General features: G+C 40.9%; 1 protein-coding gene across 2 annotated transcripts in view; it reads right to left on the minus strand.

Moving 5' to 3' along the window:
* LOC135222830 (eukaryotic translation initiation factor 4E type 2-like) overlaps positions 1 to 27,479 on the minus strand; it is a 252,034-nt gene that overhangs the window by 25,584 nt on the left and 198,971 nt on the right. The window lies entirely within an intron of this gene.

The raw sequence follows: 27,479 nt of genomic DNA on the forward strand, positions 1-27,479 counted from the left end.
CTAGGTGATACCCCCTGCCCACTAATGAGGAAGAGAGGAACCAACTCAGCACGAACTTCAATTGTTCATGCCCTACCATCCATGGGAGGAGGGAGGGCTCTGATCATGTAACTACTTGGAAAGTATACATAAAATCTTATTTTATTATAGAAATGATATTGTAATGATACAATTAAGTTTGTTCATACTTACCTGGCAGATATATATATAGCTGATAATTTCCGACGACCAACAGAATTTAAAACTTACGACACACGTAGTGGGAGTCAGGTAGTTAGTACCCATTCCCGCCGCTGGGAGGCGGGTATCAGGAACCATTCCCATTTTCTATTCATAATTTTTATTTCCACTGTCTCCTGAGGGGAGGTGGGCGGGTGGTAATTAATTATATATATCTGCCAGGTAAGTATGAACAAACTTAATTGTATCATTACAATATCATTTTGTTCATGCAACTTACCTGTCAGATATATATATAGCTGAATCCCACCTTTGGTGGTGGGAGAGACAGAATAGTAGGATTTAGGAAACACATATATGCAGATATTTGATATCTTGGTTCCTTACCTGTTAGCATAGCTGGCTTCGTGATTACTGCCACGTAAGTCTGCTTGTGCTACTAGAGTTGCCAGCAAGGTAGAGACCATATGAAGCTGGTGCACTCCAGATGATCTGTCAACAGGGGCGAGACCACGACGTGACTAGACCCATGGACATACTAATGAGGGCAACGAGACAAAAATACCACCACCTGGCTTAGTTTACCAAAGGTATCCCACTTAACTAAGCTAATGGAAGGGAGACCCGCCCCAGGCGGTCACCACCCCACAACCATAAAACACGAGTTAAAAAACCCCCCTAATCCCTAAAGGATAGGATGAGTGTTACCTCCTGCCCCAAAACAGTGTCTGCAGCAATGTATGGTCCGAGGGAGAAGCAATTTTCGTATGTCACTTTCACCTCCCGCAGGTAGTGTGAAGGCGAACACCGAATTGCTTCTCCAAAATGTGGCATTCAAAATATCTTTGAGCGCCATATTTTTGTGAAAAGCTACCGAAGTAGCAATAGCTCTCACCTCGTGAGCTTTCACTTTCAGAAGCTTCAAATCACTATCACTGCACTTATCATGCGCTTCTTTTAATCGTATTCCTGATGAAGAACGCCAGTGCGTTTTCGACATAGGAAGATCAGGTTTCCTCACTGAACACCACAAATTGTCAGATGAACCTCTGCAAGCTTTAGTTCTCTGCAGATAGAACTTTAGAGCCCTGACAGGACACAGGAATCTCTCATGTTCATTTCCCACTATATCTGACAACCCTTTGATTCAAAGGTCCTCGGCCACGGGTTGGAAGGATTCTCGTTTCTTTGCTAAGAACATGGGACTTAAAGAACAAATCGCACTACTGTCTGAAAACCCAATCTGCTTGCTAATGGCCTGAATTTCGCTAACCCTCTTCGCTCGTCGCCAGAGCGGTTAGGAAGATCGTTTTCTTCGTCAGATTCCTGATAGAAACTGAATGAAGCGGTTCGAAGTGACTCGACATCAAATATTTGAGCACCACATCCAAGTTCACGAGGGTAACTTTAGGCTGGACGACCTTCTTAGTCTCGAACGATCTAATGAGATCATGAATGTCTTTATTATTAGTCAAATCGAGTCCTCTGTGCCTAAAGACTACAGAAAGCACGCTCCTGTAGCCTTTAATAGTTGGAACAGCCAACTTCACTTCCTCTCTCAGATAAAGAAGGAAGTCAGCTATCTGGCTCACAGAGGTTGTGGTGGAGGAAATGCCCTTCTTCCTGCACCAGGATCTGAAGACAGCCCACTTCGATTGGTACAGAGCGATTGATGAGGGCTCCTTCCGCGGTGGCAATCGCCTTCGCCACAGGTCTTGAAAAACCCCTCGCTCTGGCCAACTTCTTGATAGTCTGAACGCAGTCAGACTCAGAGCGGGGAGGTTTTTGTGGTACCTCTCGAAGTGGTGGTATTTTTGTCTTTGCCGGATACTTCTTCCTGGAAGAACCTGAGAGCCAGGTAAATCGCTGACAGCTCTTTCAGATTGATGTGCCAGGACACCTGTTCCCCTCTCCAGGGTGCCCGACACTTCTTTCCCTCCTAGTGTTGCTCCCCAACCGTGGACGACGCGTCGGAAAACAACACTAGGTCGGGGTTCCGAAGTTTGATGGAGAGCCCTTCTGCGAGCTTCCGTGGATCTGACCACCAAAACTTAGGTGATCCTTCACCTCTCTCGTTAAACACAAGATCGCCTCCAGATCTTGTTTGTTCTTCCAACTGTTGGCTAGGAAGAATTGAAGAGGTCTGAGGTGCAGCCTTCCCAGAGAAACAAACTTCTCCAGTGAGGAAATGGTCCCCAGCAAACTCATCCATTCCCTCACCGAGCATGTTTCCTTCCCCAGAAAGGTCGCCACTTTTTCCAAGCATTGAAGTTGTCGCCCCTGGGACGGAAAAGCCCGAAAAGCCACTGAGTCCATCTGAATCCCCAGATAGACTAAAGATTGAGAAGGAGTCAAATGCGACTTTTCGAGGTTTACTAGAAGCCCCAGGGACTTCGCTAACGTCATTGTCGTGTGTAGGTCCTCCAGACAACCGGTCCCCCCCCTCCCGCGATGAAGCTCGAATAAGCCAGTCGTCTAGGTAGAGAGAGATCCTTATATTCTCCAGATGAAGCAGCCATTGCCACGTTCTTCATCAGAATGGTGAAAAACCATCGGCGCTGTGGTCAGACCGAAGCAAAGTGCCCTGAATTGGAATACCTTCCCCTTCAGGACAAATCGCAGGTATTTCCTTGATTGGGGATGGATGGGGACGTGAAAATACGCGTCTTGGAGGTCTAGTGAGACCATCCAATCCCCCGGTCTTAAAGCTGACAGCACCGATTGAGGTGTCTCCATCTTGAATTTCTTCTTTATAACGAAGAGATTTAGGCTGCTGACATCGAGGACGGGTCGCCACCCCCCCGAATGTTTCGGCACCAGGAACAGACGGTTGTAAAATCCTGGAGATTCCAGGTCGAAGACCTGTTCCACCGCTTGCTTCTCGATCATTTGTTCCAGCAGATCGAAAAGCACTTTCTGTTTCTCTCCTCGATAAGAGGGAGACAAATCCTTTGGTGTTGAGGATAGCGGGGGTGACTTCAAGAACGGGATCCTGTAACCTTTCCTCACAACATCCAGCGACCAAGGGTCGGCATCTCTCTCTTCCCAGGCTTTCGCGAACCGTAGAAGCCTGGCTCCTACCGGCGTCTGAAGGACTTCCAAATCACTTCCTACTCTTTGACGGAGCAGGGGTTTTCCCTCTGGAAGAGCCTCTTCCTCGGGAGGCTGTTTTCGAGGAAGATCCAGCACGAAAGGGCTTCGGTTTCTTGGTAAACGAAACTCCAGAAGATGAAGCAGCTGCTGGCCTTCTAGAAGACTGAGCCAGAAGATCTTGCGTTGCCTTCTCCTGAAGGCTTGATGCTATGTCCTTAACCATAGTCTGGGGGAAGAGATGGTCTGAAAACGGAGCGAAAAGCAAGTCCGCCTTTTGCGCTGGAGAGACGGATTTGGCCGTGAAGTTACAGAAGAGTGCTCTCTTCTTGAGAATCCCCGAGCTAAAGTGCGTAGCCAACTCCTCAGAACCATCCCTGACGGCCTTGTCCATACAAGAAAGTACACTGGACAGCTCCCCCAGACTAATAGTATCAAGAAACTCCTTGACCTGGCATCTAAAACTCAAGACACCAGTCGAGAAAGTTGAAGACCTCTAGAGTCCTGAAGAGGCCTTTTAGATGAAAGTCGAACTCGTTATGGGTCCAAGTGACTTTTGATGAAGACAGAAGGGCTCTTCTGGAGGCGTCCACGATGCTCCCGAAATCACCTTGAGCAGAGGCTGGTAGTTTAACACCTACGTCCTCTCCCGTCTCATACCACATGCCTCCTTTACCGCAGAGTCTTGATGGCGGTAAAGCCAAAGAGGACTTTCCTGACGCTTTCCTCTTCTCCATCCACTCATGGACTTTCCGGAACGCTTGCTTCGTGGAAAGCGACTTCTTCATTTTAACGAACCCCGATGCCTTCGATGCTTTAAAAGAAGAGAATTGAGAAGGGGGAGTACGAGGGGCTTCCGGTTGAAAAGTTTCTCCAAACTCCGACTGTAGGAGACGCATCAAAACTTTATAGTCCGATGAGACAGGAGCTGGTTGCTGTTCTTCCTCTGCTTCTACTAAATTATCGCTAACTCCTTCCTCAGAAACTGGAGAAGTAGGAGGAAACTCTGAAGAAAATTGACGAACAGGAAGGGTTCCTTCATCCACCTGAACTTGCGTTGGTGAGGAACTGGTGTCCACCAGCGTGCGCTTGGCGTCCGAATCACACGTTTGGCGCCGACAGTGCGCGCTCGACATCTACTAACACACGCCTGGCGTCCACTGGCGCACACCGAGCGTCCACTAGTGCACGCTTGGCTTCCACTGGTGCGCGCCGAGCGTCAGTCAGCGCGCGGCTGCCGCCCACTGGTGCACGTTTATCAACAACGGAGCGCGTTTGGCGGCAACGGAAGCGCGCTCCACTTGCACAGAAGCGCGCTCAGCGTCCACCACTCGCTTGCGAACATTCGAAGATTTGCGAGCGGGAGATATCTCATCCTGAGAGCGAGAACGAACTTCTCACCTCCTCTAGAGAGCTGCTGGGGAGCAGAACGAACTCTAGAGGGAGACCTCGAACGAAGAGCGAGGCGAGCGAGGAGAAAGAGCAGGTCTGACTTCTTCACAGGAAGCTTCTCATCCTTTCTACGACGCGGAAGAGACTCTCTAGAAGCAAGAGCGTCCTGAAGTTGCTGCTGCAGTGACTGAATGATCCTCTTGGTTGGCGAATCTTCCTGCTCCGGGGAGGGACTGATCCTGTGAGCAGGAGAGCGGCGAGGGGACGCCTCCCTCCTCCTCCTAGGTACGGCCTCCTCCCGAGCTCTAGAGCGACTGTATCGCTCGCACGAACTAACCGAATCCAAGTCCGAAGACTCTCTACGCCTTTTCTGCGGCGGAAAAGCAGCGAACGCACTGTCAGGAGAAGATGCAAATTCGGAGAACTAGGACGTGAAGCGTCAATATCACGCGCCGTCCTTTTCAGCGGACGGGAAGCACCGTGAGAACTCCACCCTTTACGTGGGGATGAAGCCTCCGATGACGAAAAACACTCCTTGAGGAGACGTGCCCGTGCACGCTCCCTGGCAGTCTGGGGATTTTCATCAGTAACTGCCGAAGGCACGCCAGATCGGTGGGGGTTCCTTGTAACCCTCCTTCGGCTTTCGACATGCTCCCTCCCCAGGTCCTGGGAGTCAAGCAGAGGTCCAGGCCTAGAGGCGAAACGAGGCCGATCTGACGCACCCTCCACTACACAAGGGGTATCACTGCACTTTTGCACATCACTTTTGCTCTCAAGAGCCAACACTTTCGATTCTAAATTACGAATCGACTCCAAAATTAAGGATAAAGTATCTCTCTCTACAGACACTGCTTCAGGGCCTGGAGGCAAAACTACAGGGTTAGGAGCATTAACAGAAGGAGGGTTAACAGGAGAAACATTAATTTCTTGCACACCTGAAACACTCCTGGAGGAAGACCTCCTTAACCTATCCTTTTCAAGTTTCCTAAGATAGGTATCATACGCCTTCCACTCAGAATCTGTTAATCTTTCGCACTCCTTGCAACGGCTTTCATACACACATTCATGCTCCCTGCAACTCTTACATACCGTATGTGGGTCTACTGAAGCTTTCAGTAGCCTACCTCTACAATCAGTCCTAGAGCAGAACCTAGCGCTAGCTGTACTAGACCCTGACATATTATCCAAGAGAAGTCCAAACCAAAATCAAATCAATCCACTAATAACGTGTGCCTAGCCACCGATCCAAGTCAATTAAACCAAAAAAGAACCAAAAGGGATACTCAAGTAGCAAAAAAGTTTCCAAATCCAGACGGAGGTGCTGTAAACAGATGTTCACAACACCGGCGACAGAAAAATTATGAATAGAAAATGGGAATGGTTCCTGATACCCGCCTCCCAGCGGCGGGAATGGGTACTAACTACCTGACTCCCACTACGTGTGTTGTAAGTTTTAAATTCTGTCGGTCGTCGGAAATTATCAGCTATATATATATCTGACAGGTAAGTTGCATGAACAAAATGCCATTTTTATGTACAGTAAACCCCTCCCCCACCACCTGTATTCACAGACTCACATATTCATGGATCTCTCTGGAACATATACCCCTATTATTCACATAAAATTCACGTATTCACTGTATTTTTCTATTAGAAATATCCACAAATTCCTATTTTTTTATTTCATCATAAAATGCACTTTTTGTGATAAAACTATTAAAAAAAGGGATAAACATTTTTAGTGGTCTTTTCTTGATTTTAACTAAGAAAATAGGCAGTTTTAAGCATTTTTATAAGGGCTTCAACTATTCGCGGATTCTAGCAATTCACGGGGGGAATCTGGTACGCATACCCTGCCAATACGGGAGGAACACTGTATGTAACTTACCAAATAGTTACATAGCTGAATCCCACATTGAAGGAGGTGGGATCCATGGATAGACACATACATTTCAAATAAATAATGAAAAGATGTACATAGTGCTAGCATTTGTGAAAATGCTTGTTGGTTCCTTACCTGTTAAGAGAGCTGTACAGATGATTACTGCCTCTGGATGACGTTCACCTTAACTTGTAGAGATGTGATGGTATAGCCAAGGGTCGTCCCCTACTTTAGTGGGACCCCCATGCAGCTAAGGAATAGTCTGTGGCTAGCATGGTCAACAGAAAGATGCCTTAAAAACCAAACAAGCTAATTAAAGACTGAAGGGGACTCCTAGTACATCAATAGTACCCATAGGCTCCCCTTAAAACTCAACGACCTTATTCAAGCCGAAGAGACTAGATTAGGAAGGAATGACTTCCTATACACCCTTACCCAACACCATGCCAGTCGCTAAATATGGACCCAGGGTGCTGCAGTTGTCATAAATCGTTTCGATTTCACCCAGGTAATGAGAGGTGAACACTGATTTGCACTTCCAATATGTCGCTTGGATAATCGAATCTAAAGAGAGGTTGTGTTAAAGGAAAGTGACATAGCCACTGTTCTCACTTAGTGAGCTTTCACTTTCATTGCATTAAAATCTGATTCTTTAACTTGAGAATGAGCCTCCCCAATCATATTCCTCCAGAAGAACGCCAGAGCATTCTTATACATAGTGCGAGATGGATTCCTCACAAAACACCATGGGTGATCAGATGAACCCCATATCTTCTCTGTTCTCTGCAGATAGCATTTTAGTGCTCTGACAGGACACAAGAGACCTCTCGTCTTCCTCCGGTCCTACTAAGTCCACAAGGTTTTTAAAAATGAAAGAACGATGCCACAGCTTGGATGGGGTTTTGTTTTTTGCTAAAAACCTCAAGGCTAATGCGCATACAGCATTACCTTGAGCAAAGCCTACTCTCTTGTCTATCGAGTGAAGCTTACTCACCCTTTTTACTGCAAACAAGGCTACTAGGAATAGGGTCTTTCTCATCAAGTCTCTCAGTGAAGAAGTATCCAATGGCTCAAAACATGATTCCAAAAGCCATTTAAGAACAACATCTAGATTCCAAGACAAGGTCTTAGAACCTTTAAGTTTCACTGTATCAAAGGATCTAATAGGATCGGAAAGGTATTGGTCAACAAATCTATCCCTCAGTGCTTATAGACTGAGCCCAGCATTGCCTTATATCCTCTGATGGTCAAAGTTGACAGGTTCTTAGATGTCCTCAAGTGTAACAGGAAATCAGCAATTTCCACTTTATATGTTTGAGAAGATGATATGATATGCTTCTTGTACTAGGATAAAAAAAATTGTCCACTTTGCCTGATAGACATCACTTGAGGATTTTCTTCTGCACTAAGGAATAACCCTTGCAGCTTGGACAGTCTGTAAGTGGACAGTCCTTGATGGAACCTCCTGAAGTGGGGCTGTCTAGTAGACTGGTTATCTGCGGAAGCAATCTCGGAAAGTCTACCAAGAGTCTAGCAGATTGGGAAACCATTCTTGCACTGGCCAGAATGGAGCAGTGAGGGTCATAGATGATGTGGTGAAACCTGAATTTGTTGATGACTTCTCTCACCATCTTGAATAGAGGGAAGGTATACAAGTCATTGTCCAACCAGTTTAAAAGCATCGCATCTGTCACCCATGCTTACGGGTCCGGGGCTGGCGAGCAGTAAAAAGGAAGACGGTGGTTTTTTTGATGTGGCAAATAAGTAGGTCTAAAATTGGTTTGACCCAAAGTTTCCACAGATCGAGACAGACCAATGGGTTCAGCATCCTCTCTGTGGGAAGAACCAATAACCTGCTTCTTGCAGCTTAATTTGTCCACGAGTACATTTCATTTCTCCTGAGTGAATCTTGTTAAGATTCTGGTCTGATTCTGTTTTGTCCATAACAACAGGGGTCTTGCCGTTTCACATAGAGAAAACTAACAAGTTCCTCCCTGTTTTCTGATGTACGAGAGAGCTGTTGTACTGTCCGAGTGGACAGCCACTACCTTGTTGTGGACCACGTCCACTAACTCCGACAACCCTCAGTGGACAGCAGTTAATTCCTTCTGATTGATATGCAACTGTCTCTGTTGAACATTCAAAGTCCCTGAGACTTCCTTGTCCCCTAGGATCACTCCCCAACCTAGATTGGACAAGTCTGAAAAGAATACTGGGTCAGGGCTCAGCAGGAGAAGGGACTTCCCTTCTAACAGCCTGTCTTGTAATCTCCACCAATGCAGGTCCTCCTTTATCTCTTTTGTGACCTGGAACACAAACGAGTCTGGAAACTTTTCTGTTCCAGTTTGCCTTGAGGAAGAACTGTAGATTCCTCATATGCAGTCTCCCCAATGACACGAAATGTTCTACTGAGGATAGAATGCCCAACAGACTCATCCATTCCTTCACTGAGCAGTCTTGAATCCACTCTGTGGAAATGGAAAAGCCCGAAAATTCACAGAGTCTATCCTCATCCTCAGACAGACTGTGTAGTTCCTGACGGGGACTAACTGTGACTTCTGCAGGTTTATCAAAAGTCCCAATTCTTGACCTAAGGAAAGTGTCCTTCATGCACTTTTTCTCTGATTGCAACTGAAGAAGCCAATCGTCTAGGTACAGGGATACTCTTATTCCGACGAGATGTAACCATTTCGCAATGGGGGCCAAAACTCTTGTGAACACTTGTGGGGCAGTCGAAACCCTGAAACACAGAGCTCTGAATAGATACACTTTGTTCTTGAACACAAATCAAAGAATCTTCTTTGCATTCTGGTGAAATGGAATGTGGAAGTAATCAACTTCCATATAGATGGAAATCATCCAATCCCCCTGACAGATGGATGAAAAAACCATCTGATTTGTTTCCATCTTGAATTTTGTCTTCTTGACAAACTGATTCCAAGTACTTATGTCCAACATGGGTCTCCAGCCCCCTAAGGCCTTGGATACTATAAAAAGACAATTGTAGAATCCTGGGGTTAATGGGTCTACTACTAACTCTATAGCCTTCTTCTGCAAGAAGGACAAGATTTCTCTTGAAAGGGCGATGAATCTCTGAATATCCCGAGTAGGCTTTCAAAATTATAAGAAAGCTTGATAAGGGTGGAATTCTCTCGAACGAAATATCGTAGCCTTCTCGTAAAACTTCTATGATCCAAGATTCTGCCACTCTTGCTTCCCAGTTTCTCCAAAACTGGTGGAGTTATGCTCATACAGGTGAACGAAGAACTATCACATCACTTTCTTGTGGAAGTTTTAGTCCTGGTTTTCTTGATGGATCTCGGGGTGAAGCATACTCTACCCTTGACCTAGGGTAGGATCTAGAGATTCCCCTGCCATGAAAGCGTTGAGCGCATGTGGCAAGCGAAGGATGTGAGCTGGGAGTGGAATCATGAGGACGTATAGCAGACAGAGAGCTGGTCTTGTGTCGATTTCTTCTGCAGGGCAGACGAAACTTGAATCACTATGTCCTCTGGGAAAAGGTGCTTGTTGTCCAGGGGAGAGTAAAGGAAGGCAGACCTTTGTGAGCGAGATATACCTTTGGAGGTCAAAGAGCACCAGAAATGTCTGAAAAAGAATCATCTAGCGTCAAACAATCCTTGATTTTGTGGCCCAAAGCTCCGACAGGCCAGTCAAGTTAACTTATCACCTCGAAAACCCAAAATATATTATTGCTGAGTTGGTCTAATTCAGACGCTGTAAACATTATCTTGGCTAAATTAAATGCTGACCTCCTAGCAGAGTCAACATGTCCAGAAGTCTCTCTGGATGGAGGCAGATACACCCAAGGTGAGAGCTTCTCTTGGTCTCAAAACATAAATGTCTTCTAGTGGAAAGACGAGATGGAGGAAAACTGAAGTTAATTTTCCCTTGCTTCCTCTTCTCCTCAAGCCAAATGTTAATTTCTTTCTATGGTGTATGTGCCAAAATGGAGAGTACTAACTTAGGCAATTTGGACAAATCACTTGGTTGTCTCTCATGTAAGAAGACTCTGGCGAAGCTGGGGTCACTGGCAAGAAAAAGCCTGAAAAATTTGCTACAGAGTAGCGAAGCAGTGACTTGTGGTGTGTTGGAGAAGAATCTTTGTCCTATTCTTCTTCTTCTGCCAATGACACAGGAGACAAGTTTGCTTGAAGGTGAACAGGAGGTACCGAAGACTTTATAAATCCCAAACTACTATCTAACTTATTTTGAATGGCTGCAATAGAAGGATCAGTGACAACCATAACTTGTGACACTGTCGGTAAAACAATAGTAGTAACTGTCGTAATAGGTTGTTGAATGACCCCAGACTGCTCTAGAGTTGCCAGTGGGAGCTCGGGTGCCAATGGAAGCTTGGGCACTCATGGGAGCTGTGGTGTCGATGGACGCTCAGGCGTTCGTGGGAGCTATAACGCCAATGGATGCCAACATGTTCTCTTGTACTACCTGGGACTCCAGAACGAGACGAAGATTTTGTGTGCCGATGTGCGCTCGTACACTGATGGGCACTCCTGCACCAGTGCATGCTCCTCAGACATAGATACATCCTGTGACAATGGGCGCTCTTGAAATACAGGTGAAACATGGGCAAGACAACCTGACCTGTGTAAGCATGAACAGGCGCTGACATCCTCACAGGTGTCTTACACTTCTTAGCACTCGTGGAATGAACTGAAAAGGAGAGCACTGGAGGATAAGGCTCCAGTAACAAGGGATGCTCAGAACCCCTACAAACTGTACAAATTGAATGCGGATCATAATAAGCTTTTAAAAGTCTTGTATTGAAGCCTTTCCTGCAATACCTAGTACCTTGAGAATTGGTATTAGACATGCCTGCTAACTCAATCCTCAGGCAAAGACTAATCCCGAAGCAAAATTTAACTATTTTGAATAAATTCCTATACTAACAGTTAAATGTTGTTGAAATAGTTACCAAAATATTAAGAGTACTTCACCAAAACCTCCAAGACAGCACCAGCCGGCAGAAACAACTGAAGTTTGTGCTGAGTTAGCTCCTCTCTCCCGCAGTAGTGGGGAGGGGGGGGGGGGAGAGGTTATCACCTAGCCAAAAACAAATATAGCGCTACTGCGAATTTCAAAAGTTCTAGTTGCAAACCGATAGACACTATAGTTATGTAACTACTTGGTAAGTTGCATACATAAAATACTAATTCAAATTAAAAAGTCAACATACAGACACCACTAATGATACCAGTAACATTAAATTCATCAAGCAAGATCTGAAATGGTAAAGACACTCTTCCCATACTGAAACTGATATGCAAATCTATTCCTACTATCTCTTACACACAATTTATAATGAAAATTATTTCAGTGGCTAAAAACTTATGACTGTTTCAAGGATAGAATCTACTTATAAAGTGAGAAGGAAGATGGAAACCGAAATGCTAAAGTAATATTTTGCACTTTCTAACAGACATTACTTCAACATAACAATTCCACAATGATCAAACAAATACATGTCTGTCATCTGCTGTACTGATGTAAGAACTAATGCACTCTTCACACTACCATCAGTATAATAATATTCAGTTTAGGACTGTTATGAGTTCTTCAATGATGAAACTATGAAAAATAAGTATCATTTATTGGTACTGAATGACTAAGACAGTTCAGGATACATGTTATGGCATTTTAGAAGGATTTTTCTCATACAACTGTCATATTTAAATTGAAATAATTGTCACTGGAAAATATTTCTTTTAATTACAGTAATCTTTTAGATTTAAGGAAATTTTGTCTTGCACCACAAAATGAAGACCCATTAAGAATAAGGCCAACAAAAGTAGGTACAGGTATAGGAGGTTGCTAAGAATTCCTGATGCAATCCATAAGCACTAGAGGATGGGGCCTTATCAAAAGGCATCTTGATACAAAACACAATTTTGAAATACTCATAGTATATTATTACTAATAAGTTCAACCAGACAACTAAGTTAAAATACTGAACTCTCATAGGGTTGGCCTGAAGGATTTGGCTTTAATAGAATTCATATTTTATCTAAGTAGCTTGTTAACTGTATCAATTTTACTTGAAGACTGGCAAACTATTCTAATATGACAAGAATAACTATCCTGCCTGGTAGAGAATTACCTTATTGAGCACCTGCCTTTTTCAGTTATATATGAAATGATGGAACATGAATTACTCACATCGATTATTTTTTTATCTGTTAATCGAGAGAGAGAGAGAGAGAGAGAGAGAGAGAGAGAGAGAGAGAGAGAGACTTGAATTGCCCTAAATGAAAAAAGTAAGGCTAAAATGTCAAGTACTTCTGTCGACAAAGCGTATCTTCACAGTGAGAGCAGTATATTTTTCTTGGGCAACCAAAGGAGGAAAAAATGAGCTTATTATGAAAATATAATAAAATCTCTGAAATTTCTCAAAGGGAGCATTGCAGACTACAACATGTTTTATTTTTTTTCTTACCATGAAAACATTCTTAAATATACTGCATGTTTCTAAAAAGAATATGCTCTCCAGGATCAAATCTGTTAACCTTCATGATTACTGATTGAAAGGTATATCACCTATTGTCATAACCACAAAAAAGTTTTGGGATGAAACTCTTAAGGTGTGTCGATTCCTTGCTGAAATTACTAGACGGTTTTGGATTACCTTACTGGACATCCTCCAGCTTAGTGAAAGGAAACTTCAACCAGATCTAAAACTATAAATCTTTTCTGGTTATTCTCATTCATCAAGAGCCTTAAAACTATTTTTCTTAAACTATTACTTCAATTTTTTCCCTCTATAGGGCTAGACATAAAATGAGTTCTCTCCAGTCTCTTGTATCATGCATTTCTTAATGAATTCCCATCTATCCAAGGTTTTCATATGTTGTATTATTCTACTTTCATATCTACTACTTTTCTAACTGTTCATCATCTCTTCACATGACAGATCCATAACACCTCAACGATTGAAATCTAATTTCCAGCCACAGAAAAAGTGATCTTTCCAATGTACTATAACCTTGGATCTCAGCATTCTATAATTATACCTCTGTAAATTCTCCAATTTTTGTCAGTTCCCATCCCTCCGTTGCTATGAACAGTATTGTACAGAACTTAACCACAGCAAATTTGTACTTTGTTTACTAATAGGATATTTTTGTTCACTCACTGGTAGTATAACAATTCTGTGTACCTCACCTATGAAGTTACAAGTAAGTACTCTTTTTCTTGCTGTCTTTCAGTACCGGTTTTATAGGACAATGAGTTTCTAAAACTATTATAAATAGTGTACCTCTTATACCACCTACCCTTTAACTACGTATGCGGCGTTTCCAGTTTCCCTCCCCATTTGCTCTTCTTAGGCATGTTGAGCCCCAAAATTCTCATTCAATAACAGATTATAAAAAATCTCTTACTCTTAAAACTTTGGGATTATGAACAATCTTTTTCATATTTTAATATCCTTAGCATCTCTTTTTCATCCAAACTGGTAATCTTAATATATAGTACAGTGTTAAATTCACTTAAACAACTCTCCTGCAGTATGTACAAGTTTTGTGGGTTAGGTACTGAAGGTGATCCTTGTTCATTCTAAAACACTGGCTAGGTGTGCCTTAAACAAATGTCCAGGACTTCCTCTACTGATTCTGCTGATAACACTATGCCATCTGCATACAGCAGCTTTCCAAGGGACTTAATACATTATTGTAATTTGCTCCATTACTATAATGAAGAATGTAAGATTTCATGCTGAACAGGATGGACACCAACATTCATCTTAAACTCTTATGACATACCTGTCACTGTCTTCACTCTAAATCTCATATTACAGTACAGTAATGTTAGAGGCTCAAGAATCTTTCTGGTACAATCCTATTTTTTTAAAGTCCATCTAATTGCTTGTGTAGGTACTCTGTCAAACGGCCTCTAAAAATTCAAACACATGGGGTATAATATCTTCAGTGCATGTACGGGAGTCGCCGTTTAACGGCTGGGGTTCCAGCAAATAACATTGTAAACACCAATAAACCGCTTATTGGCACCATTAACTCCTTATACACTGATAAACTGCTTACCAATGCCAAGAAACTGCTTACCAACACCAAACATCTGGTTAACAATGTCGTCAGTCAAGTACAGGCAGTCCGGGTTACGATGGGGGTTCCGAAAATTGTCGTAAGCCGAAACATTGTAAAAAATCCTAAGAAAACTGTACTTTTAATGCTTTGGGTGCATTCAAAACTATGTAAACTGCATTCTTACAGCATTTTTCATATAAAAAACCCTTCAAATATTGATTATTTTGCAGTTTTGGTCCCATATTTGTTGTGCCAGATCAGCGTTGTAGGCGTCGTAACCCTGGAACATGCGTCGTAACCCTGGAAATAATTTCCGATGAATATAATTGAAAAACGCCTTAACCTTGGAATGTCGTAAGCTGATCCCGTCATAACCCATGGACTGGCTGTACTATAAAACTGAATGCTCTTAACCCACCCCGCTGATAAGCGGGGAATGCCAGTATTTCTACTGTAGTTGCCTTATATGACTGCCTTTAGTATAGATCTCTTTGGAATGGAATAAATCCAAACTGACCACAGCAAATTTATTCAATATTTTTTTCTAAGCCCTTCCTTCAGTACATTCTCCAGTCTTTTCATGGATGCTCAAGCTTTCTTATTCCTATATAATATTTACACAATCGGAAATAACCTCATTTTCTTTATAGTACAGCAATAGTACCCAATTCTCTTACCTACTCTAAACAATTAGAGACACAGGTATGCAGAATTATTAACACAAAATGGCATTAGTGTGAATAAAGCTGCACATTTTACAGATGAAATGCAATGCAAAGATGGAACACACTGGAGTGGAAGAAGTGTGAATACATAGTCATACAAAGTCACTCAGTACTTTTATAATAGTGACTGACAAAACAATAATGTTGTATGTTGGTTAGCTTATGGATGTTGATGAGGTTGGGTTATGGATGACAGTCATGACTTTGGTGTGCATGAAGAGAAATCCACTTGCTATGCTTTTGTTTGGTGTAATATTTTGTTGTACACATTTGTCTTCTGCATCTTTTCTGTGTTGATGGCACTTCTGCCTACCAAGCAGAGGATCAGATCTTATCTCTAAAGACAAAGAATTATCAGAAAATCTTGATAAAGGGTGGTCTAACCCTTGGATTTGTACCAAGTATATTGGTGCCAAAGACAACCCTGTGAAATATTGTGCAAGCTAAGGACAAGGTGTGGTGTCACACACAAAAATCTAGACAGCAAACAAGTTGTCATTGTTGTTTTCTTATTAGGCCAGCATTAGTAGTATTACAAAGATATTTTTGGCAAAAAATTTTATAATCAGGATCAGGTAAAGCTCGCACAAAATTCCTAATGGGGCAAATGTGTCTATTGGCTTTTAACCAATGACTCAATACTTTTCATATAACCATTATAAAAGAAAAAATATTAACTAGAAAATCTGGCATCTTTTCTCCAATTGCTGTTCATTCTCAGTTTATAAGTTGTATTTTGTGGTAAAATTTGATAGTACTTAAAATTGAATGTACAGTAATGATACGAGATTTTTTTATCATATAATGCACTACTGTATTTTTGAAATGTTTATTAATGTTATATATATATAAACACACAATGTACTTATTACAGTTTGAAAGATGAATAAAATTAGTTTTAAAAACTTATTAGAGTGCAGTTTTTAAAATTTGCAAACTTTATGAAAATTTTATACGTATTCTAAATGGCAGCCAAAATGAACTATGAAATGAAGATCTGGCCAGTAAAAGTTACTTAATATATCATGTACTCAAAGTTACTGTTCTGTAAACTTTTTTCACACTAAATAATTTAGTTTAATCTGACTACTGAGTTAACATTCTAAACTCTCAAGGTTAGGCTTGCTCTAAAAAATATAATCTTAAAATTAGTTTTGCATTCTTTGCAGTATGGAATTGGGTCAAGGGAGTTATTCATCAAAATCCATCAGTAAAATGTGAGACCAATTTGTAAACAGGATATTACTTAGTGTGGTGCTCTTTTTGAATGAAAAGTGCCACAACCCTAAAGCTTTCACTTGTTATTATCAGACATTCTATCAACTATGGATGCCCTATTTAGAGACAGAAAATAACACTATAAATAAAAAAAACATAAGACTCAATTATAGCAGTTGCAGCGTAGGCTGCTTTACCAGCACCTTCATTTCTCTAATAGTACCTACAATTACAGGTATGTACTATCTGAATGTATTTCAACATGTAACAAAGTTTTGTATACTTTTAGGAATAAAAACGCAACTTGACAAAGGTTTTTATGAAAAAAATATTGAATGGCTTCTCGAGTCCATTAACATTACAAATTTCTATGGTGGCATGTTGGTCAAAATTTTAACTGCTAACCATACTGCAGATGCGTTTGCTGTGAAAAATCAAACACCGACACTGCTGGGTAGAGATTTAGCTAGTTTCATTAGACAATAATGCAGCTGCAAATCTTATGCAGTTTTTGATGTTGGAAGGAAAAATGAACAGTGTACAGTGCTGTACAAACTAAATTCCTTAGGAAGAATCTAGCATTGTTGACCTTTGTCTCACAGTTCCTCAAGCAATGGTTAGGAGTACTGTAACAAAGTGTTGAATGTAGTACTTGCATTTTCTAAGCAACTTTTATTGTGGTTTTCATAACAGTTCAGCAAAATAATGTACACTACAACATACCAATGGTAAGAAGAGAAAAAATTATACATACAACCTTTACAACTCTTAAACTGTTTGATGGTTGATCACATCAGAGAGAGAATCTTAGTATGGACATAGGCTACTGTGATGTGCATAACATGTACAGTATATTTTATGTCATACAGTTATTGATCATTCATGTTATATAATGTGCCATGCAGGGGTGACTTGTCCATTTTTGTTCTCATGTGGAGGTAACATGCTTGAAGGGAAGGCTATGTCTCAGTCAAAGCACAAGGAGCTTGAATGAATTATTCTTATGTAGTATTGTCAGCAATGTTTGGTAAGTGCATTAGTTCATGGGACTGAACTCAAGATGGCCAAAAAGATAATCACACAGCTGGAGGGCATCACTAATTTCAGTTCAAAGTTTCTGAAGACTGGCACTGACAGTTTATAATTCAGTGTAGTACTGCTTATATAGCTCAGGGTAGTTTTGGAGGCTTCGGGGGTGTTGAATGGTTTTGGAATAATTATTTGGGCTTTACTGGTGAGCACTCACTTATAATGCTGACCAATGCAAGTTGTTTTATCACTTTCTTCCCACTAATACTTTGGCTGACAAGTCACAGATGTTACCTGGTCCAAGTAATATTTGTCTGCCATATGTTATGCAAACCCTTGGCTGAAACCTGTGGTGGCTGGACACTCAAACTGGCCACAGGATTATGGAAAAAATTTCTATAATTTGGTAAATTTCTTTGTATGTTCGGACCATACTTAACATATTTTTTAAATTTTTTTAACTACTTGTGCTAGGAATTTGTCATCAAACAGACGTACTCCTAAAATTGTGTAAGGGCTCTCCTGCTACTCAACAAAGTGCCATTTTTTTCCCCTCCTAATACATCATCATATATTCTTATACTGATGGCCAAGGCGACACTGTGACATTAAGAGGCATCACCAACAGATGCTTTTGTAAGAAGTGATGGTTATGTGATATCTCAATCACCTCTGTGCTGCCGGAGCCAACAGCATCAGATTTCAGCAATGATAATCCTTTAGTCAGTGTAGGATGTGACCATTTCTTCAGGACATTCCCTTAAATCATCATCATCAGTTTCAGTGTGTCAAACCAATCATCCTCTTCATCTGTTTCTGTTGAAGCATCAATACATCCCTCTGCCAACAGACAAGCCCTGCTAGTACTAACATGGTATATCTTGCAGGCACTGACTAAGTGTAATGCCTCTTCTATTGTCACTATCACAGGAATCAACATATACAAACACACTAGTCAGACATTCATGGCAAGTATTAAAATTACTTTCACATGGAGCTTTACTGAAAGATGTGAATAAACAAGACATGTAAATAATTAGGTAAAGTATTTTATTTTCAATACAGCATTTTATTCATGGATTTTAGTGAAAGCAAATCCTGAAGTATATGTAAATTGATAACCAAGAGTGGTGCTCAGTCCACAATAGAGCTTGCAACAGACACATTAATCCATTGAGTACAAATCAAGCCTTGAGATCCACTGAAATCAGCCAATCATCCTTCTGAATGGCCTCGAAAACAGTCTTAAATGACCCTTGCTGTCTTTGACACAAGAGGAGACAAGTATGAAATCGAGAAGTTACTTTCAATGCCGGTTCTAAGGCTATTTTCTCTAATTTAGGTAGCAGAGTTTAAAAGAACTATTGGAACTAGAGACATGAGTGGACTCCTAGGAAATGGAAGCACATAGGCAATTTTCCTTTAGCGCCTGGACAAACCATGTATCTACACCAAATCTGCTCAAGCCCGAAACAAAATTTGGCTACTGTTTCGATTCCTTGGACCTAAAAACTTGGGAAGAGGCACAAGAGGACTGTGTTGAAATTCCTCCAATGGGACTACCAACTACTAGACTCTGTACTTTTTAAGAAGAATTAAACTTAGCCTTAAAATCCTGAACAATCAAGTCCTTAGCAATATTTTGGGATCCTGTGCTAAAATGTCTTTCACATAATGCAAATAAAAAACTTTTGTATGGCCTGCTTTGTCAAAAATGAAGGCTACTCTCTGACCTGGTGGAACATTCCTGTAAAGCAAACTGCACAATTGTTCCCTCTTCTTAGGGATGATATATATTAAAGAATAAATTTGCCATCCCTCTGATGCAGTCCTTATGAGCCTTATCTATACACTATGAAAACCAAACATTTCTTGTCCTAAATGCTCAAATTCCTGCTGCAAGTGTACACTCATTTCCAGTCAAAAGACAGGGCCGAATTTCCAAAGAACCAAATACTTTTAATAAAATGGTCCATTCCACCTGTAGATCACAAAGACCTAACTGACTTAATAGAAACACTTTCAAAACAGAGGGGAAAATATAGCAGATGATTTAGCACTGCTAAATTTGGTTTTTCAAAATGTACTGGTGGATTAGACTTGAAAAAAATCTTTCATAATCACTATTTCTGACATTTTCTTAAGGCTATCTACATCTCTAGCTGTAGCTTACCCCCAGAGGCCTCAGGAGCAGCAGCTTGATTGGTGGGAGGAGGAGGAATATGCTCAAGGACAACAAAGGATGGAGGATGACCAATAAGTATGTATATGCTCATTAGCCAATCCTCATCTACACTAGCATAGCACACTTACTTCCTACATTTCTGCTTTCTCTCCCAATCTAACATCTAAATAACAGGTCTGACCATACAATCCTCACAGTGGTGTGACCATCATGTTTCAACAATCTATTCAAGCACGCATTTTGTACATAAATCCTAAATGAACTCTCAGATGATACTGTCACTAAAAATAACAATTTAACAACATACCACAAATTGTTGGTGTGAAATTCCTTCAACATGCACAGCTCTCAAAAAAGATGCTCTTTCATTGAATTATGACATGTTTTGCCTCTTTCACATCACTTTCATCTTTCCTCAGACTCTGTAACCCTGAATATTTAGTACATACTTTTATTCGCCAACGTGTTGAGCTTCTAATGTCACCATTTCTGTCTAGTATTTGTCCTTACCACCTGAGTTTTGTTCTCCCTTTTTCTGATTCTTCCTCACCTGTTCTCTGCCATAGCATGAAGGCTCTTCTTCTCTTTAACTACTTGTTTGTGTACCTTGATTTCTTTACCATGTCAGTGTATGACTTTCCCTGTTTATCTCCCCATATGATACTTCTAGAGCCTATTTTAGGCATTCCTTCAATGATTTCACCTAATTCAGATTATATATAATTGCCCACATCTATTCTCTATACTTCAACTTCATTTCTCATTTTCAATGTTTTTATTCCTTTGAATGACTCATTTTTCACATGGTTTCTGTCACTTTTCAAATCAGTGTACATACAGCTGTCTATGTCATCACTGACAAACATAACCTAGTACAGAAATGCAAATCTATTCCTTGATGTCTATATTCATCATCATGGAAGCCACCTTTGTTCCAGTATCTATACCGAAGACATCCACTTTTCTCTGGGGTACTTAAAATGACTCCTTTTGGTATACCCTAAAACACTGACCTTCCAATAACCTTTCCCAAAGTACTTTTATCATTTGTTATTTGTGGTGAGCATACTGACATTACATGCATCCTTTCTTTCCTAATGACATTTCTACTTTAGCTATTTTTTCAAAAATGTTACCGATTTTTTTTCTTTCCATTTTTTTCTTTCCAAAACACACATTGTAGATATACAATCAAACAAAATTATTTGCTATACCAATATGCACACCTAAGGAATTTCTGAATGAAGTAAAATATTCTTTCATTTTAAGCCATTTTCATACTTTGAAGCTGGTTATGGTATCATTTCAAAATTTAATATGTAGGTATATATTATATATTAATGAAATCTCTTCATAATAAATCACCTATTCAAGGAATAATTCCATATCAATGAAATCAACTTCAATCTATGCAAGGACAGCCAGCTGGCAAAATGTAATATCTAATTTGGTAGCGCTTACGTTATTTTTTGGTATCCTTTCGAAATTTTAATGGTAGTGTAATTACAGTACTAATAATGTTTAGGATGGACAGCTATGTGGGAATAGATTACATAGAATGGATGCAGATTTAATGTCAGCAGAAATAACAACTAGTTACAGTACAATGTTGTACTGTGATAATGTTGCAACCTTTCTATATGCATTACAAAACAAGGAACCATCTGGAAAGATCCTAATGTACACAGGGTACATTACTGATTCTGGAAAATGGGTTGGGATTAAAGTATCTGAAGGCATGAAAATGGCTCAAAATATACACCAGGATCTAACAAGTGAATTTTAGTTGCCTGGCAGGCCAATGTTTACTACCAGTAATTGTACCTGCCCTGATTCTGTAATACTGTAATATTAGGGGTACTTACTCAAATATCATTATCATTCCTCCTAATATTATTATTCTAGTGAAATTCTTCATGATCACCACCACTGGGACCTAAACATTGCTGATTATCACAATTCGGTGGTTATATGAGAGAAGTCTTTCTAAAATGCCATAAAGTATCCTGAACTCATTTCTTCATTTATTACTAATACATATTTTTTCAGTTTTTATTACTAAATAATCTGTAGCAATTTCAACCTGGTAGCGTGAGGTGTGCTTAAATCCATACTCTGATACAAATGGCAGACTACACACACACACACACACTGCACTGAACAGCAGGCATGCACACTCACACTGATGTATTAGACAGAGAACACACTGAAATTACACAAGGCAAAGTGCTTAGGCAAAGTGCTTACGTAGTGTGTTTGCACTCTCTCTCTCTCTCAATTTTTTTTCATAAAAAATAAACCAGAGAAAGACAGAGAAAGGTGAGCAACTCCACATTATGTAGTGCGTAGCTTACCTTGATGTGTTATGTACGTTTATACATATGCACAGTACACAGACTGAAAAATGAAATTTTTCTGATAAAAATTAAGTTTTATATATACTTACAAAGTACTAATTACATTGTTTTAAGTTCCTAACTGTCACGGCAGCTTAAGATTAAAAAATTGTGGTAGCACTCTATTGCATTTGAGTAAGTAACTGACCCCTCCCACTTTCAGGAATGCATATGTATAAACCAGCTAGAGCCCAATTCGTTCATGCTCTATGTCCATGAGAGGGGAAGAGGGAGGGTTCCAGTCATGTAATTTACTTGGTAAGTATTAAACTTAATTATAAAAATGTCTTTTTTATATGAGTAACTTACCAAGTAATTACATTGCTGAATCCAGCAATATTGGAGGTGGGAGATATGGACACCAACTACAGGCAGTACCCAGCTATCGGCGGACATGGTTAATGCCGCTTGCCTAGCGCCGTAAATTCGGCGATTTATGGCGCCATGACAGGCCAAGTTTTGGTTACTGGCCCACCACCGACAATAGAGTTATGGTGCCATAACATACCTAACAGAGGCACCATTAACTGAAACTTGGCACCATAAGTGGCATGAATCACCGAGTTTCAGTTAATGGGGGTTTCGCTTATTAGCACCCACCGAGACCGGAACCCCCGCCAAAAACTGGTGACTGCCTAAACTCAGTGATTTATAGTGTCATAATGGGGCTTATGGCGCCGATAACCATTTAGCAGTGCCATAAGCACCCTTATGGTGCCGATAACCAGAACTTGTCCTGTTATGGCGCCATAAATCGCAGATTTTATGGTGCTAGACAGGAGCTATAAAACTGGACCCCAGATAACCGGGGACTGCCTGTATACTCAAACCATACTCAGTAATGGAGATGAATTTGACATAGTAAAATTAACCAGCATTGAAACTATGCTTGTTGTAACCTTACCTGGTGAGACAGCCATAGCAGGTGGATACCTGCCTCTGGTTTGTGCTCATCTTTAACCTGTAGTGACACGGTAGTAAAGCTGAGGATGCCTCTACATAGTGGGTGTATTGTAACCGAGGAGTAACCCGAGGCTTGCCAAAACATAATTAACTAATAAATGCCATTGCCCCGGCTACAGTACAAGAAAATAACCAAATCACTGTGTTACTTATAAAACATTAAAATATCACTACCCTACCATTAAAAACCAATGAATTGTGGGCACTCCAGGCACAACGTAGCCCCCATGCTTCCCATAACTCGATCACCTAAAACCAAGGTGAGGAGATAGATAAATAGAAGATATACTCCTAACCTTCCACCATAAATACCATGCCAGTCACAGAAAAGGGTCCTTGTGAAAAGCTGACTTGCTTGTCCAAACCCCACAAATCACAAATTCTTGTGGCTGTAGCCAAAGCCAAAAAGAGGGTCTTCCTTGTTGAGTCCCTTAGAGATGAGGCTTGCAGGGGTTCAAATGGAGGACCTGAAAGCCATAGAAGAGCAACATGTAAATTCCAAGACACAGGAAAATTATCTTGTTTTGAAGTGTTGAAGGATTTAATCAAGTCGCTAATATCCAGGATTGTAGAAAGGTTCAGATTTCTGCCTGAACACTGAATTGAGCATGGCTGAGTAACCCTATTGGCTGAAGTCTCTAATCCCCTGGAAGACTTAAAAAATAGCAAACAATCCACTTTTTGTGCTAAGTGTCCTCAGACAATGAAATGTTGTTTTCAAAACCAGCCATGGAAAACTGACAATTTTGCTTGATAGATATTTGAGTAGGATTGCTGCCTATAGCTGGCAATGGTGGTAGGAGTCTTGGGAAAGTCCACCAACAATCATAGGACGTCTGGGAACCACTCCCTCTGTGGCCAAAACTGGGCTACTAGTGTCATTGAGCAATTATTGCTAGACTGAAACTTGTTAATGACTTACCTCACCATGCTGAAGGAAGGGAGGGCATACACATCCAGGTTGGACCAGTCCTGGAATACTGCTTCCGTTGCCCATTCCAGAGGGTATAGGGACTGGAGAGCAATACAACACGAGACTGTAATTCCTTGACATCGCAAACAGTCTGTCAACGGCTTCCCCCACCGTTTCTACAGGTCAGCTTACACCTGTGGATTCAGTGTCCATTCCATCAGCAGCAGCTGATTGCGACAACTCAATTCATCCACAAGGACATTCAATTTGCTCTGAATAAAGTGGGCAACTGTAGTTGTGTGCGGTTCTTCTGGGCCCAGATGAGAAGTTTTTTAGCCTCCTGGTAGAGCGAAAAGGAGCAAGTGCCTCCCTGGTCTTTTTTTATGTAGGCCAACACTGCTGTTTTGTCCGAATGAACCGTTATTGTATTCTCATACATCACTTTGATGTGTTTCTTTCTTGCTGTGACCATGTCCCTGCCACTTCTAAATCCTGCAGATGAGTTCCCAAACCCAAGTCTGAGGCATCTGAAAATAATGTTAGGTCGGGGATCAAGTGACGTAATGACTTTCTGACCGAGCATCTCCCTTTCTCGAATCACCACTGTAACTACTCCTCGATCTAATTTGCTGGTTAATTTGACTACAAGTGTAAAATTTTAGTACATTTTATAAAATATCTATGTTAACTTGAACCACCTTTCAAGGTTTAGGTTAGTTTTGAAACCTGCATAAGGCTGTATTAATTAAAATTTGTCCTTTTGCACTGGCTGTGTGAAATATTATACCATTCAGGCTAATCATAAAGATTTCTTAGCGGGTTCTCGCTTAACTTATTATAAGCTACTGCTTATATTAGAGTTATTTAAAATGTAATAACCATCTTATAATATGGGTTTCTGTTTCATGTAGCTTAGTCAAACCTTTGGTCTGATATGTACTCAGCTATACTGTTTCTAGAATACATTAGCATGTAACCTTACAGATAGGCTAGGCTACCAAGTGTGATTCACTGCTCGGCCAACGCGCAATCAGAGGAATTTATCTTTGATGATACAAATTAATTTCTCGATATAATGTGGTTCAGATCCCACAATAAGCTCTAGGTCCCACTGCTATGAAACCCATTGGTTCCAAGCCACGTAAAAAAATATAATCCTTTGGGCCAGCCATAGGGGAGATGTTAATGAGCTCAGTGGTCTAGTAAAACTAAGATATACTTAACTGTATTAAACCAGGTCATAACAAAGTTATTTTTATTGAGCACAGAATATTATTTATATAATATAATCCTAGGCTTATTCGTTCTTTCTTTATCTGTAGAAGGCATTGCTTTATCAAGATGGTTATAGAGCTGGTATTACCTAATCCAGATTATTATAGATCACATGTAAATGTATAGGCTATATAAAACAACATACTAATATGCAACCTTCTTGTTAGGTTACTACTTTGTCTAACAGGTTATTGTTTAAATCACATCCTAGGTTATTTAGTATACTAGTATATACAACAGTAACCCAAAAATACAATGTTATAACTAAGTTATCACTTACTCTAGGCCTAATCTAGGATACTGCCTAATCAGGATTATTAAATTCATACTTAAGGTTATGGGTTATGTAAAGCACAACTACTTAGTATGTAACCTTAAAGTTAGGCTACTATCTCATCCAGCACAGGTTGCCATTTTTGTCTAGTCCTAGGTTGCATTGTCTAGGCTAAAGATTTAGTCCAATAATGGGATGTCATGTCAAAGTTTATCACTCAATATAAGGTATGTACTGCTTAGTCCTGAATTATTTAGATCATGCTAGATATACATGCTGTATAAACAGAAAATTCTGTAGTATGTTAATCAAATCTTAGGATCCTTGTCTAAAATTTGACTGCTGCTTAGGAGAGCAAAAGGATATCTTACAATATTCTTACTTTCCTTAATTTAGTTTACTACCTAATCTAGGCAATTTAAATCACCTTTAGGATATATAACCCTAGGTTATAGGTTACAAACAATAGCAACCATAGTATACATTATTTTCACTGAATCTGTTAGGCTGTCATCTCATGTAGGCTACTGCCTAGGCTACTGTAAACTTTGTTATATGAAAAGATTACCTAAATTAATAATAAACTGTGAAACAGTTCTTTAGCTAAAACTTCTAAATAGAATGACAAATTTGTCCAATTTTTTTCTTTTCACAAATAGGCTAGCAAGGATCATGTAAAGCACTGGCCAAGTGCTTGCTAAACAAAGGCCAGTTTTCATATACAAATAAAAAATCTGTTCCACAGTTTTAAACTAGAAAAAATAAGCACTAAATTTTCAAATTTAGATGACTCCATGATCCTCAAAGAAAAATATTGGAAAACAAAACATTTTCAGCGAGGAGCACTAGCTTGAAGTTCACACTTTATGCTGCATGGACCATAGAGAAAATGGTTCTTGGTATTTTTACTGGCTTGAACCAAAATCAAGATGGATAACCAGCAAGCACAGTTTTTGACATAGGAAAACTGAGTACAGCTTTGCCACAACACCTGGCTACAAGACCAGGCTAAAATGACCGACTTACGAACGTAGTAGGAGAGGAATCCCGAACACTTGAGATCGAAGGAGAATCCTCGAGAATTGAACTCCAAGTACATCAGTGAGAGGGGCAGGCAAACACTGCTGCTGCAGCAACTTCACACTCACCACCTTCAATTTATTGATAGGGGAATCAAGATCCTTACGGCGATGAATAGGCGTTGGAGAAGGAGCACTTGCAACACATGCACGGACAGGGGAGGTTGCAACACGCTCGCGATGTGCATGGACGGGGGAGGTTGCAACACACTTGAGACGTGCAAGGATGGGTGAAGTTGCAACACGCCCGCGATTACACAAGGGAAGATACACCAACACTCCCCGAAACGCCAACACTCTCGAGAACACGTCCGCGTAGTTCCTCCCTCGTAGGCGAAGAAAGAGCTAAGTCCTTAGCCTTTCAACGTTTGATACGCCAACGTGGCATAAAGGGGGAAGAGGGAGAAGACAGTACTGGTTCCTTACGCGATCTCTTCGCAGGAGGCGGGGACGAAGCAACCCATTTCTTCCAATCCTCCCAACCAACAAGGCAGCCAACTTAACATCCAAAACAGAGTCCAACCTCTTAAGCACTGCCTGGCATATAACCTCAGACTGATCTGCAAGAGAAGCTCTGATGACATGGAATGGAGGAGTAGCGAACTGGATGGCAGAGATGACGTCACGACTGAGAGAGGCAGTGCTCAGACGATGACTGGGAGTGACGTCACAAGTGGTGATGACGTCACGCTTCCCCTCGGTGTGAAGGGGAAGAGGCACCACTGGCGGAGGAATACACAACGACGGATCCCGTGACATGATCAACGGGGCAGACGCCACAGCTTCCCTCCAACTTGAAG

The sequence above is a fragment of the Macrobrachium nipponense genome, chromosome 8 (assembly GCF_015104395.2).
Source record: "Macrobrachium nipponense isolate FS-2020 chromosome 8, ASM1510439v2, whole genome shotgun sequence".
NCBI lineage: Eukaryota > Metazoa > Arthropoda > Malacostraca > Decapoda > Palaemonidae > Macrobrachium > Macrobrachium nipponense.